The sequence below is a fragment of the Salvelinus alpinus genome, chromosome 34 (genome assembly GCF_045679555.1).
Source record: "Salvelinus alpinus chromosome 34, SLU_Salpinus.1, whole genome shotgun sequence".
In the NCBI taxonomy this organism is placed as follows: domain Eukaryota; kingdom Metazoa; phylum Chordata; class Actinopteri; order Salmoniformes; family Salmonidae; genus Salvelinus; species Salvelinus alpinus.
This window is the reverse complement of record NC_092119.1, coordinates 24,267,761-24,287,304: the sequence shown is the minus strand read 5'-3', so window position 1 is coordinate 24,287,304 and position 19,544 is coordinate 24,267,761. Positions and strand designations below refer to the sequence as shown.

Below are 19,544 nucleotides of genomic sequence, written 5' to 3'. Positions count from 1 at the left end.
AGCACATCTCTACACAGCACATCTCTACACAGCACATCTCTACACAGCACATCTCTACACAGTACATCTCTACACAGCACATCTCTACACAGCACATCTCTACACAGTACATCTCCACACAGTACATCTCTACACAGCACATCTCTACACAGTACATCTCTACACAGCACATCTCTACACAGTACATCTCTACACAGCACATCTCTACACAGTACATCTCTACACAGTACATCTCTACACAGTACATCTCTACACAGCACATCTCTACACAGTACATCTCTACACAGCACATCTCTACACAGTACATCTCTACACAGCACATCTCTACACAGCACATCTCTACACAGCACATCTCTACACAGCACATCTCTACACAGCACATCTCTACACAGTACATCTCTACACAGCACATCTCTACACAGCAGATCTCTACACAGTACATCTCTACACAGCACATCTCTACACAGTACATCTCTACACAGCACATCTCTACACAGCACATCTCTACACAGCACATCTCTACACAGCACATCTCTACACAGCACATCTCTACACAGCACATCTCTACACAGCACATCTCTACACAGCACATCTCTACACAGCACATCTCTACACAGCACATCTCTACACAGCACATCTCTACACAGTACATCTCTACACAGTACATCTCTACACAGCACATCTCTACACAGCACATCTCTACAAGCCTCTGGCACCGGCGACCAAACAAATAACGCATAATACCAGAGTGGAATCTGGAGATTTTCGGTTGCTCAGGGCAACCCGGGTCCACGCAAATGAGTCCCATGACAATGGCTCTGGGAACAATCTAATCAGCTAATTATGGAAAAGCTTATCTTCAGTGGCGGGCAGAGGAGAGGAGGCCTAGAGAAGACTTGAAGTGGGTAATTACAGCAGTAGGGACAGAGCAGGTCAGTGGATGGGCTGGTCGCATGGTGATGGAGGGCTACAGGGATGAGACTTGTTAACAACACACTGTATGCCTGTTTATAGGAGGGACTAAGGGTGGGTGGGTTTGGAGAGCAAAGCAGATCAACAGTGGTGTTTTTTCCTAGGATAAGAGAAACCTTGCTGCTCTTTCCTCATTAGTATCTCTCTACCTCCCTCTCCTCCACTTCACCCACTCCATCTCTATCACCAATGTTGAGCCCTAATTGGATTCAAAGGCAAATTCAAGGGCGGAGAGGAGTGTGTGTGGGGGGTTGCATACTGTATGCACTCCAAAAGCATAAATGAATGTATTTTAAACGAGCCACGCCAACCATATTATGATGCTATGCTCTCTGGGCGGTTATTGTTCCGCAAGCCAACATATCCTGACGTCGCTTCGGTTTAGCCAAGCCGTAAATTGAGGAGGGGTTCTCTCATTCTTAAGCGCATCTTGGGGGGCATGTAAATATTCATTACCTTAGCATCCTCTCCTTGTCTCCTTCCCATCATCCCTAACCATAGATCTAGGATCAGATGAAACTTCCCCAATTCCCACATTTTAAGCATTAGAACGATGAAATACATATCTGATCCCCTATCAGCGGTTAGGGACAACATCTTCCCGTTTCGTAACAGCACCTACCAGCAGCTCCAGGAGGACCTCTTTCTCAATGGTGGTGTCCTGTCCCTCTGCCAGCTCTGGTAACAGACATAGGTACGAGGCCACCCGGTGGAGAGTGTTGGGACTGTAGGGAGAAAAAACAACTTCAGCATATTTTACATTATGAACTATGAACTTCCAATTCATATGTATTTTCTTTGAGCATCATGGTTATATTTTTTGCAACGCTCTTCTATTGAAATAAATATATGAAATGAAGACCCAAGGGTAGAAATGCACATTCCAGAAAATATATTACCGTGCAGTGCAGATGATTTGAGGAAAATGATCCTCTTTCAAAGTCACTACCTTTCATCTGACAATATGAAAAGTGTCCCATTCACCTAAGACACAGATATTTTCTTAAGTCCTGTGCTTGTAAGCATTGCGATGTACTGTACGCTAGTCCTCGTGTTTTCCTACTCTGCCCTGCTAACTAAGGCCACTGCAGTCCTGCACTGTCAGCATGGTGTGTACAGGGGCTGGGGCCGCATCAATGCGACGGGATTATGAAAATCCAACCGCATCTCCATTTCTCAGAGCTGAATCAGAGGGTTGAGAGGCTGCTGTCTGAATAGAAGGCTGTTTTAATCAGACAGATGTGACATGTGCCACAGACAGGGGTTGGTATAGAGAGACACTGTCTGTGACAGAGTCCTATTCAGACAGACCAGGACACGTGTCATTGTAAGCAGCAGTGTGGCCAGACTCGTGATGCCATGTGTAGTTTGACCACATGGGTCTGGGGTTTTGCTGACCAGGCAGTTGGTCTGTCTAGGGACTGGCATGGGTCACGTTGCTGGACTGTACTCCATGACAAAGCTAAAATAGCTGCTTCCATTGAGTTGTTAGGGAGATGAGGCTAGACGGCAGGATAGATCTGAGAGCTGTTACTTTTTGTTAGGGCCATGAGCCCACTAGCCTGCCTAATTGTAATTTTATCTCCACCAAATCTCTAGCCAGACAACACGCAATGAGGAGTTCTTAAAACAGAAAGAGAAAAATACTGTGTGTGTGTGTAACGCCCTGCCTGTGAGGGTTTCCGTTAGGAAAATGTGGCGGCGGACATTTGACCGGCAGCATTTAAATTTACTGGACATTTTATACATTTACTGGACCCATATGCATTGGATACGTAACCTGATCTGGGTGTCCACCCACCGAGCTCAGAATGACAGAAATCACATTTCGATTATGCTAATTCATATTAAAAGAACATGCCATTTGAGGATACAAGGATATGCGGTCCTTCTTACCGAATTCTGATGCCCACTTTGAATAAGTTAGAATAACTGTCCACATGTACTTTTCCTCAGCCAACATGACTAGTAATGAACAGCAAAATCACTAGCCTGTCAATCTACTATCCCCCATAGTAGAAAAGTTTAACTACTTTATTGGTTAGCTTGTCGAGAAATAAATAGCCTATTTAAACTGACACTGGGACAGTTGTGGGACGATAGATCACAAATTCATAAAACCAGTAGGCCTAGGCTACATAAAAAAATGTATCTATGAGTCTGATGCAACAGATCAGAACGCATCGCTGAAAATGTTGATGAACTATTATTTCTTCACATTACACAGTGCATTCGGAAAGTACTCAGGCCCCTTAACCTTTTCACATTATTCTACGTTACAGCCTTATTCTATAATGGAGTAAATGGAACTATTTCCTCATCAATTTACACACAATACTCCATAATGACAAAGCAAAAACAAGTTAAGAATTGCTTGCAAATTTATTACAAGTAAAAAACAGAAATACAATAAGTATTCAGATCTTTTGCTAAGGTGCATCCTGTTTCCAATGATCATCCTTGAAATGTTTTTACAACTTGGAGTCTGTGGTAAATTCGATTGATCAAACATGATTTGGAAAGGCACATACCTGTCTATATAAGGTCCCACCTTTAACAGTGGATGTCAGAGCAAAAACCAAGCCATGAAGTCGAAGAAATTGTCCATAGAGCTTAGAGACACTATTGTGTCGAGGCACAGATCTGGGGAAGGGTACAAAAAATATCTGCAGCACTGAAGGTCCCTAAGAACACAGTGCCCTCAATCATTCTTAAATGGAAGAAGTTTGGAACCACCAAGACTCTTCCTAAAGCTCGCCGCTCGGCCAAACTGAGCAATCGGGGGAGAAGGGAGGTGACCAAGAATCCGATGGTCACTCTGACAGAGCTCCAGAGTGCTTCTGTGGAGATGGGAGAACCTTCCAGAAGGACAACCATCGCTGTAGCACTCCACCAATCAGGCCTTTATGATAAAGTGGCCAAATGAAGCCAGTCCTCAGTAAAAGGCACATGACAGCCCGCTTGGAGTTTGCCAAAAGGCTACCCAAAGGACTCTCTTCAGGACTCTCTTCAGGACTCTCTTCAGGACTCTCTTCAGGACTCTCTTCAGGACTCTCTTCCCAAAGGACTCTCTTCCCAAAGGACTCTCTTCCCAAAGGACTCTCTTCCCAAAGGACTCTCTTCCCAAAGGACTCTCTTCCCAAAGGACTCTCTTCCCAAAGGACTCTCTTCAGACCAGAGAAACAAGATTCTCTGGTCTGAAGAAACCAAGATTGAACTCTTTGGCCGTTAACCCACTGTTCCTAGGCCGTCATTGAAAATAGGAATTTGTTCTTAACTTCTCTAGGGTAGGGGGCAGCAATTGGAATTTTGGATGAAAAGCATGCCCAAATTAAACTGCCTGCGTCTCGGGCCCAGAAGATATGATATGCATATAACTGGTAGATTTGGATAGAAAACACTCTAAAGTTTCCAAAACTGTTAAAATAGTGTCTGTGAGTATAACAGAATTGATTTGGCAGGCGAAAACCTGAGAAAAATCCATTCGGGAAGTAGTTTTTTTTTTGGTTTTGTAGTTTTCTATTCAATGCCATTACAGTATCCATTGACTTAGGACTCAAATTGCAGTTTCTATGCCTTCCACTAGATGTTACCAGTCTTTAGAAATAGTTTCAGGCTTGTATTCTGAAAAATGAGGAAGTAAGAGCAGTCTGAATGAGTGGACCCTAAAGTGTCACAGAGCTTTTTCATGCGCACGACCGAGAGAGTGCCTTTCTTGTTTACCTTTTATATTGATGACGTTATTGTCCGGTTGAAATATTATCGATTATTTAGGCTAAAAACAACCTGAGGATTGAATATAAACATCGTTTGACTTGTTTCTATGAACTTTACGGATACAATTTTGATTTTTTGTTTGCCTGTTTTGACTGCGTTTGAGCCTGTGGATTACTGAAGAAATCGCACGAACAAAACGGTTTTTGGATATAAAGAGACTTTATCGAACAAAAGGAACATTTATTGAGTAAATTAATGTCTGCTGAGTGCAACCATATGAAGATCATCAAAGGTAAGGGATTAATTTTATCTCTATTTCTGACTTGTGTAACTCTTCTACTTGGCTGATTACTGTTTGTAATGATTTGTCTGCTGGGCTATGTTCTCAAATAATCGTAAGGTATGCTTTCGCCGTAAAGCATTTTTAAAATCTGACACCGTGGTTGGATTCATAAGAAGTTCATCTTTAAACCTATGTAAAATATGTTTTGTTTTCTGAATTTTTATAATGAGTATTTCTGTATTTGAATTTGGCACCCAGCAGTTTCACTGGCTGTTGAAGATGTGGGACGCTAACGTCTCATGTACCCAAGAGAGGTTAACTGACTTGCCTAGTTAAATAAAGGTCAAATAAAAAATTGAATAAAAAATGGTGGTGGCAGCATCATGCTGTGTGGATGTTTTTCAGCGGCAGGGACACTAGTCAGGATCGAGGGAAAGATGAATGAAGAAAAGTACAGAGATTCTTGATGAAAACCTGCTCCAGAGCACTCAGGACCTCAGACTGAGGCGAGGGTTCACCCTTCAAAAGGACAATGACCATAAGCACACAGCCAAGAAAATGCAGGAGTGGCTTTGGGACAAGTCTCTGAATGTCCTTGAGTGGCCCAGCCAGAGCCCGGAACTTGAACCCCATCGAACATCTCTGGAGAGACCTGAAAATAGCTGTGCAGCTACGCTCCCCATCCAACCTGACAGAGCCTGAGAGTATTTGCAGAGAAAAATCGGAGAAACTCCTCAAACAACGGTGTGCCAAGCTCGTAGCGTCATACCCAAGAAGACTTGAGGCTGTAATCGCTGCCAAAGGTACTTCAACAAAGTACTGGGTAAAGGGTTTGAATACTTATGTAATTGTGATATCAGTTTTTTATTTGCGAACATTTCTAAAAACCTGTTTTTGCTTTGTCATTATGGGGTATTGTGTATAGATCGATGAAGGAAAAAAAACAATATAATTAATTTTAGAATAATGCTGTAATGTCACAAAATGTAGATGTCACGTAGAGTATGCCAGAAGGCTAAACTGGAAAACCTAACCTCTATCAAAATAAAAAGATGGCGGAGCCGCAAAAGTTCTTCTGTGCAAGAGGGTTTATTTACAAAGTGATTCTGGAACAAAAACAACAGTACTGCAATCAAACATATACCTTATGGGCCTTATGGGTCCTTATCCAGCATACCCGGAAACTACAGAGATGGAGAGAGAGAGGAACAGAACAAACAAACAAAGCGCTCATCCACAACATCGATAAGTATAATAAATATTGCTTATATTAAATATGAACACTGACATAAGTGTGAAATGTATGTACTAAGACAGAGAAGTTAACTTGTGTGTCGACCGACATTGTTAACTTATCTGATAACGGAGCAGGGAGGAGTGATGAATGTGTGCGTGCGTTAAAGTACCAAATACTGCCAGCGGCCAGTGACGGACTTCTACGTCACAGTAGAAAAAGTCAAGAGGTCTGAACACTTTCCGAAGGCACTGTAAGTGCAGCAATGTGCACAAAGCAGTAGGCTAGGCACGAATGTTTGTCCCATAATGCAATTAACGGGAAAACACCATTGTCAAAGCACACCGCACATGCAAGCGGTTTCATTTGACAAACGAAAATATCAGCTAGAAATTTAGGAAGAGGGGAGATCTAATATGCAACAACTAACATGGGTTGCTAATATGACTAGGATTGTGCCTTTGGCTACTGCACTATGAAAGAAAGTTGATATAAAATAATTGCCTCCTAGGCTGTGGTCTGATTTTGGCTAGGCTACTTTGAAGCAAGGTAAGACATGCCTCATAATATGTTGTAAACGTTCAGGTTTCAAACAATCACAAGTATATGTTTTCAAAATGCATACTGCCTCCAGCTCATTGCAAAGTGGTGTGTGAGGTGCTGATGAGGCCTGTCTTCCGGTGCCTATATATTTACTGTTTGAGATGCTGTAGCAGCAGCTCTCACACTGTCTGACAGATTTTCCTCTCAATGGCTCTGTATGCTGTACGCATGTGATAAGATACATAACGAATATACTGTACAATGTATTCCACAAAATTATGCAAATTAACCTATAGACCGATAAGCGTTACCAGAAAAATGTATTTCCATCAACTGGTATTTCCATCAATGAATAGGCTAAAAAGCATTATTTCGCAAAGGGATTTTTTCCCAAGGCAATTGGTCGGTGGCAATTTTATTTATCGGCTTTGTTTTTTGTTCTTTTTTCGGCTAAAAGCCGGCTATTACCGGCTAACGGAAACCCTGCTGCCCATGTGTGTTTTGGGGACTTAGCGAATCTATCTGGAATAATGGATGAAGAGCAGTTTAGCTTCTGGGTAGCACAGCTGGAATAGCTGGCATTAAAAAGAGGGTTTTGTGGGTAAAAAGCGCCTTGTTAAAAGTGATGGAAGCCTTTGAAGCCGGGGGGGGGGGGGGGGGCTCGGTGACAATAACAGAGAGGGGATAGAGAGTCTCAGCAGAACCTAGGACCAGGGTCAGAAGGAAAGGAGAAAAGGATAGGAAGCACACACACACTAACAAGGCCCAGCCCCATGAAAGCGATGGGGGGGGGGGGGGTTTGGCAAGGCCACTTGCTAATATGATCTGACAAATACAGCTGTTCAAAGAGTTTATTCTCAAGCCCCTGCAAATTGCTGGAATTAATGAGGCGAGTCTCTCTCTCTCTCTTGCTGGTACCACACTACTCTGCACATTCAAGGACTCACATGCTGCCTGCCATTTGCGGTCAGGGGGGCAGCATTTGTCATCATGGTAGCATAAAGGTTAGGATGTGTATGGATGTTTTTTGGGGATATGACTCCCCTCCCCACCCACACACTACCTGAAATGGCCAAACTGTTTGGTGAGGGAATCTTGTGTGTCCACGGCTCCCACATTGGACAGGGCAAAGTCCTGCAGCTCTGGGAAATGGGCAAAGGCTGCCTTCTGAAAGACAAGACACAGCAAACATTTAGAGATCATGAGGAAACAGCTCCTTACCCACACACCCCAGAGACCGTGTGATGTCAGGCACCTTTTTCATTTCCCTAATGTACTAATCCAACATCTGTGTGGGGCTAGTGAGAGGTAGGGGAAAGAGCGAGAGATGGACAGATGGAGAGAATATTAGGATGAACAGATGAACCAGCCTCCATATTTCCCTTTAAATTAATTTGATCATATCAAGTTGAGAGGTAAAAATGCATGTAAGACTGAAATCTAAAATATTGAGAATTCTCTCTAGGACTGACTTTGACTTGATATTCTTTCTTGTAAATGACATCTGGAAGCTGTCACTAAATTATGAATGTTCCATATTCATACATGTACAACTCACAGCATGGGTTATGTCTACCAGGTGCACACAGTACACTTAGGTAAACTTTCAAATGCAAATGATGCAAATTATGTTCAAAACTGATGCCTATCAACGATTTGAATAATATAGAATAATGTGTGGTGGACAGGTCAAGTAAACAACCAAACAAAACAGAGTAACTCATCCATCCATCCTGGGTAGTACTGTATACAAGTACCTGCAGTGATGTGATTCTGTCATAGTGGAGCGTGGTCATCTCCTTCTCTGTCAGGGCGTTGCCTGTCTGGTCATTGATCCCAATGCCGGTGTAGAACAGTATGTCCAGTAACTGGCAGAAGAGGTGTCCTTCCTCCTCTCTCTGCATGAGGCTGGACACCAGGTGGGAGTCATCACCACCAGGTGGGAGTCATCACCACCAGGTGGGAGTCATCCAGCACTGTGTTGAACCAGCGACGTGTTAGGAGCAGGGCCTGGGGACAGACATAGAAGGGAACCACACATTACACATCATGGTAAAACAATGAAACCGCTGCCCTTATACAAGACAATAGGCTCAATAAATATGATCTTAAAATGTTCGTTTTTTTATAAATATTCACGCATCTACCTATAACTAGAAAACGCATAATTTGGGTTCAATCAGATCAATCCATCTACAAACCAGAATTCCCAGCATTGAGGCCCAGAGAATAAATAGGGCCCTATTGATTCAGAGTCTATTTCAGCAGGGTGGTTTGGACTATTTTTTGCGTTTCATAGATGAGGGTTGGAGGTCAAATTTCAAAAAGAGGAAAGGAGAAAAACAATGACAACAGCCTACACAGTGACCTCTACTCACAAAAAGAACAGCAAAAATGAATTGAAAAAATGCCATGTCTTCTACTGAGTTCACCTCTCTGCAGATGATACTGCTCCCGCAACAAGACAGATGAGCTTTATCTATGGCCACAGCTTTGATCTCCACAGACATTTTACATTTACATTTAAGTCATTTAGCAGACGCTCTTATCCAGAGCGACTTACAAATTGGTGCATTCACCTTATGACATCCAGTGGAACGGCCACTTTACAATAGTGCATCTAAATCTTTTAAGGGGGGGGGGGAGTGAGAAGGATTACTTTATCCTATCCTAGGTATTCCTTAAAGAGGTGGGGTTTCAGGTGTCTCCGGAAGGTGGTGATTGACTCCGCTGTCCTGGCGTCGTGAGGGAGTTTGTTCCACCATTGGGGGGCCAGAGCAGCGAACAGTTTTGACTGGGCTGAGCGGGAACTGTACTTCCTCAGTGGTAGGGAGGCGAGCAGGCCAGAGGTGGATGAACGCAGTGCCCTTGTTTGGGTGTAGGGCCTGATCAGAGCCTGGAGGTACTGAGGTGCCGTTCCCCTCACAGCTCCGTAGGCAAGCACCATGGTCTTGTAGCGGATGCGAGCTTCAACTGGAAGCCAGTGGAGAGAGCGGAGGAGCGGGGTGACGTGAGAGAACTTGGGAAGGTTGAACACCAGACGGGCTGCGGCGTTCTGGATGAGTTGTAGGGGTTTAATGGCACAGGCAGGGAGCCCAGCCAACAGCGAGTTGCAGTAATCCAGACGGGAGATGACAAGTGCCTGGATTAGGACCTGCGCCGCTTCCTGTGTGAGGCAGGGTCGTACTCTGCGGATGTTGTAGAGCATGAACCTACAGGAACGGGCCACCGCCTTGATGTTGGTTGAGAACGACAGGGTGTTGTCCAGGATCACGCCAAGGTTCTTAGCGCTCTGGGAGGAGGACACAATGGAGTTGTCAACCGTGATGGCGAGATCATGGAACGGGCAGTCCTTCCCCGGGAGGAAGAGCAGCTCCGTCTTGCCGAGGTTCAGCTTGAGGTGGTGATCCGTCATCCACACTGATATGTCTGCCAGACATGCAGAGATGCGATTCGCCACCTGGTCATCAGAAGGGGGAAAGGAGAAGATTAGTTGTGTGTCGTCTGCATAGCAATGATAGGAGAGACCATGTGAGGTTATGACAGAGCCAAGTGACTTGGTGTATAGCGAGAATAGGAGAGGGCCTAGAACAGAGCCCTGGGGGACACCAGTGGTGAGAGCACGTGGTGAGGAGACAGATTCTCGCCACGCCACCTGGTAGGAGCGACCTGTCAGGTAGGACGCAATCCAAGCGTGGGCCGCGCCGGAGATGCCCAACTCGGAGAGGGTGGAGAGGAGGATCTGATGGTTCACAGTATCGAAGGCAGCCGATAGGTCTAGAAGGATGAGAGCAGAGGAGAGAGAGTTAGCTTTAGCAGTGCGGAGCGCCTCCGTGATACAGAGAAGAGCAGTCTCAGTTGAATGACTAGTCTTGAAACCTGACTGATTTGGATCAAGAAGGTCATTCTGAGAGAGATAGCGGGAGAACTGGCCAAGGACGGCACGTTCAAGAGTTTTGGAGAGAAAAGAAAGAAGGGATACTGGTCTGTAGTTGTTGACATCGGAGGGATCGAGTGTAGGTTTTTTCAGAAGGGGTGCAACTCTCGCTCTCTTGAAGACGGAAGGGACGTAGCCAGCGGTCAGGGATGAGTTGATGAGCGAGGTGTGGTAAGGGAGAAGGTCTCCGGAAATGGTCTGGAGAAGAGAGGAGGGGATAGGGTCAAGCGGGCAGGTTGTTGGGCGGCCGGCCGTCACAAGACGCGAGATTTCATCTGGAGAGAGAGGGGAGAAAGAGGTCAGAGCACAGGGTAGGGCAGTGTGAGCAGAACCAGCGGTGTCGTTTGACTTAGCAAACGAGGATCGGATGTCGTCGACCTTCTTTTCAAAATGGTTGACGAAGTCATCTGCAGAGAGGGAGGAGGGGGGAGGAGGGGGAGGAGGATTCAGGAGGGAGGAGAAGGTGGCAAAGAGCTTCCTAGGGTTAGAGGCAGATGCTTGGAATTTAGAGTGGTAGAAAGTGGCTTTAGCAGCAGAGACAGAAGAGGAAAATGTAGAGAGGAGGGAGTGAAAGGATGCCAGGTCCGCAGGGAGGCGAGTTTTCCTCCATTTCCGCTCGGCTGCCCGGAGCCCTGTTCTGTGAGCTCGCAATGAGTCGTCGAGCCACGGAGCGGGAGGGGAGGACCGAGCCGGCCTGGAGGATAGGGGACATAGAGAGTCAAAGGATGCAGAAAGGGAGGAGAGGAGGGTTGAGGAGGCAGAATCAGGAGATAGGTTGGAGAAGGTTTGAGCAGAGGGAAGAGATGATAGGATGGAAGAGGAGAGGGTAGCGGGGGAGAGAGAGCGAAGGTTGGGACGGCGCGATACCATCCGAGTAGGGGCAGTGTGGGAAGTGTTGGATGAGAGCGAGAGGGAAAAGGATACAAGGTAGTGGTCGGAGACTTGGAGGGGAGTTGCAATGAGGTTAGTGGAAGAACAGCATCTAGTAAAGATGAGGTCGAGCGTATTGCCTGCCTTGTGAGTAGGGGGGGAAGGTGAGAGGGTGAGGTCAAAAGAGGAGAGGAGTGGAAAGAAGGAGGCAGAGAGGAATGAGTCAAAGGTAGACGTGGGGAGGTTAAAGTCGCCCAGAGCTGTGAGAGGTGAGCCGTCCTCAGGAAAGGAGCTAATCAAGGCATCGAGCTCATTGATGAACTCTCCGAGGGAACCTGGAGGGCGATAAATGATAAGGATGTTAAGCTTGAAAGGGCTGGTAACTGTGACAGCATGGAATTCAAAGGAGGCGATAGACAGATGGGTAAGGGGAGAAAGAGAGAATGACCACTTGGGAGAGATGAGGATCCCGGTGCCACCACCCCGCTGACCAGAAGCTCTCGGGGTGTGCGAGAACACGTGGGCGGACGAAGAGAGAGCAGTAGGAGTAGCAGTGTTATCTGTGGTGATCCATGTTTCCGTCAGTGCCAGGAAGTCGAGGGACTGGAGGGAGGCATAGGCTGAGATGAACTCTGCCTTGTTGGCCGCAGATCGGCAGTTCCAGAGGCTACCGGAGACCTGGAACTCCACGTGGGTCGTGCGCGCTGGGACCACCAGATTAGGGTGGCCGATGCCACGCGGTGTGGAGCTGTCACAGATGGCTCAACCTAACAAACACACAAAATGTAGGATCTCTTTTTCCATACAGAGATTCACAGGGTCTTATCACATCATCCCAGAGGGAAGCATGAGATTTCAGCCATCCCTTTGTAAAATGATACTGCTGAGGGGGAAAGGACTTCTCCGGAGGCAGCTTGCCTTGCCAGTGCCAGGAAAAGGATAGCATGTCATCGGATAGGGGGAAAATCAATCCATCCGATCCTCCCTCGGGGGAAACAGGAGCACCGTGGCCACGCAGCCCAGAGAGGGAAGGAACTATCTTGACTATGTGACATCCTCTCTGCGTGTCATGATGAAGCCAAACCAGACCACAGAGAAGCACACTACACCATGACGTTACACCTCAAATGTTCTACGCTAGAAATAACCTGTATTTTCTCACCGTCATCAAAAAACAATCATTCAAGGTTGCATACTTCTACACATATCAAGATATAAATAGGTGTACAGGTATAGGTAGGTACAGCAACCTCAAACGTGTCTTTTCATGCTCAGTGAATGCAGATATTCAGTTTATTCTATATAAATGGCTGCCTAGTACACTTCATACATATGCTACACAACACCAGCATAGTTTCCCTTGTAAATAGTGTGTTTCTTACCTCCAGGTGAATCATGAGCTCGATGAACCTCACGCAGGAGTGGACCTTCCCCTTGGGTACAGGGCTTGAGAGAGACAACACAGGGAGACATTCAGTTCACATAACATACACAACACGCATGACCACCATCACACACTCAAACACAGAGGTTGATGTGGGAGATGAAGGAGGGTTTTCAGCAAACAACTGTGGACGACACCATGGCCTCTGTGTGAGAGAGAGCGAGAGCGAGAGCGAGAGAGAGAGAGAGAGAGAGAGAGAGAGAGAGAGAGAGAGAGAGAGAGAGAGAGAGAGAGAGAGAGAGCTGGGGCCAGGAAGTGGCCCAGCCATGCACAAAGACCCCGGTATGTTTGTCTCTCCTCTGGGGCACTGCAATGTATGCTGGGAGATCAACCCTCATTAGGGGAGGTAGGTGTGTGTGTGTGCAGTAGCACATGTCCATTGTGCTACATACCACCGTGTATGTGTGTGTGCATCCCTGTGCTGTTCACCAAAGCTCTGACAGGGAGGATTAGAGTCTGGGTCTCAGCAGGACTACCACCACCCAGCTACATGTTGGGAGAGATGCTATTCTGAGCACACAGGTTGGGCGTGTGGGGTGGGGGGAGAGGGGTCTGTGTGTCGCCCTACATTACATCACCACACAGACTGTCGCCGTGGGCGTGGCGGGGGGCAGCTGGACAGGGCTGCTCTTTCAGAGTGGGGGTCAAGTCAGGAGGAAAGGATGTTCTTTGGGACTAATAAAAGGTTGGAAATGGTGCATCTCACACCGGTAATGAGGGACTTTTGGACTGTAGAAATGTCACGTATAAAGACTAGGAGGTAAATGCATGTGCATAGGGTGTCCTAGTTTGCCTCTGGTACCCAAGTAAGATGTCGGTCTCTCTGCTAAAGCTTAAAATAAACAGCAGAGTATGTTTAATTTGGCACAATAAGTTGTGAAAACTTTTCAGCATGAGGAAAATGTCTTTGAGCACCATTTTAAGCCTTGAGAATCTCATCTTTCTCCTCCAGTAAATGTGGCCTCCCCGTTGCGGTGTCCAGCTGCTTACGGGAATACAACAAAGCTGCATTGTTCATAAATCCCAGCTGTGTTGCTAAATGTTTACCTGCTGGGGAGACGGACATCAGAACCACCAAAAACTTGTTAATGAGCTCAGAAAGGAATGTCCTCTCCATCTTGCCTCTGGAAATAAAAGGCAGGAAATAATAATTAGCGACACACATCACAACGCTGTGCCTTTGATGGAACTATTCTAATTTCTGAGGGGACTATTATACTTTGATGGGACTATGGACAAAAAAAATTTTTAGATTTTGGATGGGACTATTATATTTTTTGATAGAACTACTATATTTCGGATGGGACTACTATATTTCGGAAGGGACTACTATATTTCGGATGGGACTACTATATTTCGGATGGGACTACTATATTTCGGATGGGACTACTATATTTCGGATGGGACTACTATATTTCGGATGGGACTACTATATTTCGGATGGGACTACTATATTTCGGAAGGGACCATTAGATTTTGGATGGGACTGTTTCTACAGCTGGTGGCAGAGGGAGAAGGTCTTACTGCTCTGAAGCTTTGCCATCCAGCTTGTCAAAATTCTTTGATTCTTTCTTCTTCTTGATCAGATTCAAAAACTTTTGGAGCTTGGGAACATTCATCAACTCGTGTTGGAGTCAAGACTGTACAGATGACAGACAGTGCGTTGATTAATCAATCTTAATGACGCTATAAAGAAATAGCAAAACATTGAGACAGTTTGTCTTTGGTTGACCAACCCTTTTCTACATAATAAATCCCTATTCAGTAATGTAAAAAATATTTAGGCATAATCTTAAACATTACGCATATTTAACAGTGTGACAGTTCTAAAGAAAGGAGCACTGCAGGATAAGGGAGAGAGGAGCTCTTACTGGTAAGAGACACATCCACATGGGCAGTAAGATGAGCTGCTGCACCTGCTCTCTGATCAAATCCACCTCCTGAGAGACAAACAGAAAGGAGCAGAGGGAGAGCAGAGAGAAAGACAGAGAGAAAATGGGAGAGGGGGTCAGAGAGGGACATAAGGATATTTGAGTTGGTAGAATAATTGCATTGCACCAAATAGATTCTAACCATTGCATATGCTTCAGTAGAATTAGGGGGATAACAATCGAATTTCAGAGTGAGACTGGTGCAGTGGCTACCCATTGTTTTGAGCAGGAGTGGGGAATACAGATATGCTTGGGTGGCACCTGAGTATAAAATGTTGAAGTGTAATACTGCCACCTAGTGGAACCTAAACCAAACTACTTTCATGGAAACCACATCCAGGATGTTTTTCATGACTTCTGCTCTTGTTCGCTCAGCTTTGTGGATCTGAGACTAGGGCTGTGGCGGTCATGAAATTTTGTCAGACGCTGATTGTCAAGCAAATAACTGCTGGTCTCACTGTAATTGACCGTAAATTAACACAAACATTTGGCATCCACACATAGCCTACAAGGCACTGCTGCAGGCCTTTGGAATGTCTACATTTGAAAAAGTCTAATAAATCCATGTAATATAGCATATACCATCACAATATATCCATTATTTATTTTAGACAGGTCGAAAGAAACATGATATGAAGAAAATGTAGTCTATTTCAGAATAACATATTCTGAGTTGTCCTTATGTTAGGTCCTGATCTGGCTATGACATATGGCTGTGGGCTACACTAGTTCCCTTAGCAGACAAGATTTGATTAGAATTCTGTGGCATTATTTTATAGTATGAATTTCACAGCGGCATCCCCTTGTGTGGTTGTAATGCCCCCTAAAAAAAAAAACTTTATTATAAAGGTGCATTTTTAAATGGTGAAAATTACCTTCCCCAAACTTGAAACTAACACGCCGACTATTTATGCCAGTTAGGCTCCACACCATTTGTAAAGCAGATGAATGTGCTGCATTTTAAGAAGTTATTTGGCCACTTCAGTTACAAAACAAACCTTATCAAAACATATAGACCTATCGGCTAGGATACATGAGGTGTATCCTAGCCCATAGCAGCTATGATAACAGCTATGATAAAAGGCATGCGCTGTTTCTTGCCTTACTGCACAAGCTGGGCATCATTCACAAGTGATAGGTTAATATTGTCACCCATCAGACTATTCTTAATGTAATCTTGTCTTTACATATACTAAATTATATATATATATATATATATATGTGTGAAATGTGTTTTTATTTAGAATGGACCATGTCTCAGAACAGGCAGGGGAAATAAATATGTAATATATGCACTTAAATAGCTAAACGGAGGATCCTTTCCCGTGGTTCATTTTTGTGCTAGCCAGGTAGGCTATACTCCTGTTGTAAAGCGAAGCAATGTGCATAATATTAGGAAAGTATAGAAATAAATGTAATAGGCCTAACCGACATGAAGCTGATAGGATCCTATTTTAATTAGATGCCATCAAAACTCTGTTTTCTCACATAACTGCATAGCCTAGAGAAATGTTGCTGCAACATGAGCTCATGGACTCTCATGAAGTGTTTGATTTTCGATTACATTTGCATTGATGTCAGAGTGATTAGAGGGACAACAGAGTACTGAGTACCAGGCAGTTAGCAAGTTTGGTAGGCTACTAATGACCGTCAGCAGCATCAGAGCTTGGAGAAGCCTAATTGGAATTTGACTGCAGTCATGACTCGTGACCGCCGGTGTGGCAGTAATACGGTAACCGTAACAGCCCTATCTGAGACCACTGGGTAGGCATGACTAGTAGCTCTATCTACAGTACCAGTCAAAAGTTTGGACACACCTACTCATTCAAGGGTCTTTCTTTATTTTTACTATTTTCTACATTGTAGAATAATGGTGAAGACATCATAACTATGAAATAACACACATGGAATCATGTAGTAACCAAAAAAGTGTTAAACAAATCAAAATATATTATATATTCTTCAAAGTAGCAACACTTTGCCTTGACAGCTTTACACACCCTTGGCATTCTCTCAACCTGCTTCACCTGGAATGCTTTTCCAACATTCTTGAAGGAGTTCCCACATATGCTGAGCACTTGTTGGCTGCTTTTCCTTCACTCTGCGGTCCAACTCATCACAAACCATCTCAATTGGGTTGAAGTTGGGTGATTGTTGAGGCCAGGTCATCTGATGCAGCACTCCATCACTCGTCAAATAGCCCTTACACAGCTTGGAGGTGTGTTGGTAATTGTCCTGTTGAAAAACAAATGATAGTCCCACTAAGCGCAAACCAGATGGGATGGCAATCGCTGCAGAATGGTGTGGTAGCCATGCTGGTTAAGTGTGCATTGAATTCTAAATAAATCACTGACAGTGTCACCAGCAAAGCGCCCTCGCACAATCACATCTCCTCCTCCATGCTTCACGGTGGGAACGACACATGCGGAGAACATCCGTTCACCTATTGCGTCTCACAATGACACGGAGGTTGAAAACAAAAATCTCAAATAAGGACAGATTTCCACCAGTCTAATGTCCATTGCTCATGTTTCTTGGCACAAGTAAGTCTCTTCTTCTTATTGGTGTCCTTTAGTAGTGGTGTCTTTGCAGCAATTCGACCATGAAGGCCTGATTAACACAGTCTCTGAACTAGAGGTCGACCGATTATGATTTTCAACGCAGATACCGATACCGATTATTGGTGGACCAAAAAAGCCGATACCGATTAATCGGTCAATTTTATTTATTTATTTGTAATAATGACAATTACAACAATACTGAAGGAACACTTATTTTAACTTAATATAATACATCAATAAAATCAATTTAGCCTCAAATAAATAATGAAACATGTTTAATTTGGTTTAAATAATGCAAAAACAAAGTGTTGGAGAAGAAAGTAAAAGTGCAAAATGTGCCATGTAAAAAAGCTAACGTTTAAGTTCCTTGCTCAGAACATGAGAACATATGAAAGCTAGTGGTTCCTTTTAACATGAGTCTTCAATATTACCAGGTAAGAAGTTTTAGGTTGTAGTTATTATAGGAATTACAGGACTATTTCTCTCTACCATTTGTATTTCATATACCTTTGACTATCGGATGTTCTTATAGGCACTTTAGTATTGCCAGTGTAACAGTATAGCTTCCGTCCCTCTCCTCACCCCTACCTGGGCTCGAACCAGGAACACATCGACAACAGCCACCCTCGAAGCATCGTTACCCATCGCTCCACAAAAGCTGCGGCCCTTGCAGGGCAAGGAGAACAACTACTCCAAGTCTCAGAGCGAGTGACGTCACCGATTGAAACGCTATTAGCGCACACCCCGCTAACCAAGCTAGCCATTTCACATCGGTTACACCAGCCTAATCTCGGGAGTTGATAGGCTTGAAGTCATAAACAGCTCAATGCTTGAAGCATTGTGAAGAGCTGCTGGCAAACGCACGAAAGTGCTGTTTGAATGAATGCTTACGAGCCTGCTGCTGCCTATCATCGCTCAGTCAGACTTCTCTATCAAATATCAAATCATAGACTTAATTCTAACATAATAACACACAGAAATACGAGCCTTTGGTCATTAATATGGTCGAATCCGGAAACTATCATTTTGAAAACAAAACGTTTATTCTTTCATTGAAATACGGAACCGTTCCGTATTTTATTTAACGGGTGGCAACCCTAAGTCTAAATATTGCTGTTACATTGTACAACCTTCAATGTAATGTCATAATTATGTACAATTCTGGCAAATTAATTACGGTCTTTGTTAAGAATAAATGGACTTCACACAGTTCGCAACGAGTCAGGCGGCCCAAACTGCTGCATATACCCTGACTGCTTGCACGGAACGCAAGAGAAGTGACACAATTTCCCTAATTATAAGAAATTCACGTTAGCAGGCAATATTAACTAAATATGCAGGTTTAAAAATATATACTTGTGTATTGATTTTAATGAAAGGCATTGATGTTTATGGTTAGATTTGGTGCAACGACAATGCTAAATCATCACCTGTTTGGCGAAGTAGGCTGTGATTCGATGAGAAATTAACAGGCACCACATCGATTATATGCAACGCAGGACACGCTAGATAAACTAGTAATATCATCAACCATGTGTAGTTAACTAGTGATTATGTGAAGATTGATTGTTTTTTATAAGTTTAATGCTAGCTAGCAACTTACCTTGGCTTCTTGCTGCCCTCGCGTAACAGGTAGTCCGCCTGCCACGCAGGCTCCTCGTGGAGTGCAATGTAAGGCAGGTGGTTAGAGCGTTGGACTAGTAACCGGAAGGTTGCAAAAACGAATCCCCGAGCTGACAAGGTAAAGATCTGTCGTTCTGCCCCTGAACAAGGCAGTTAACCCATCGTTCCTAGGCCGTCATTGAAAATAAGAATGTGTTCTTAACTGACTTGCCTAGTTAAATAAAGGTGTAAAAGAATCGGTCGACCTCTACTCTGAACAGTTGATGTTGAGATGTGTCTGTTACTTGAACTCTGTGAAGCATATATTTGGGCTGCAATTTCTGAGGTGCAGTTAACTCTAATGAACTTATCCTCTGCAGCAGAGGTAACTCTGGGTCTTCCTTTCCTGTGGCGGTCCTCATGAGAGCCAGTTTCATCATAGCACTTGAT

The 19,544-nt window shown here is 44.4% G+C and overlaps 1 pseudogene; it reads right to left on the bottom strand.

Annotated features, from left to right (window-relative positions):
* LOC139563772 (RNA helicase aquarius-like) overlaps positions 1-17,366 on the bottom strand; it is a 94,797-nt pseudogene extending 77,431 nt beyond the window's left edge.
* Between the last annotated feature and the right edge of the window lie 2,178 nt (positions 17,367-19,544).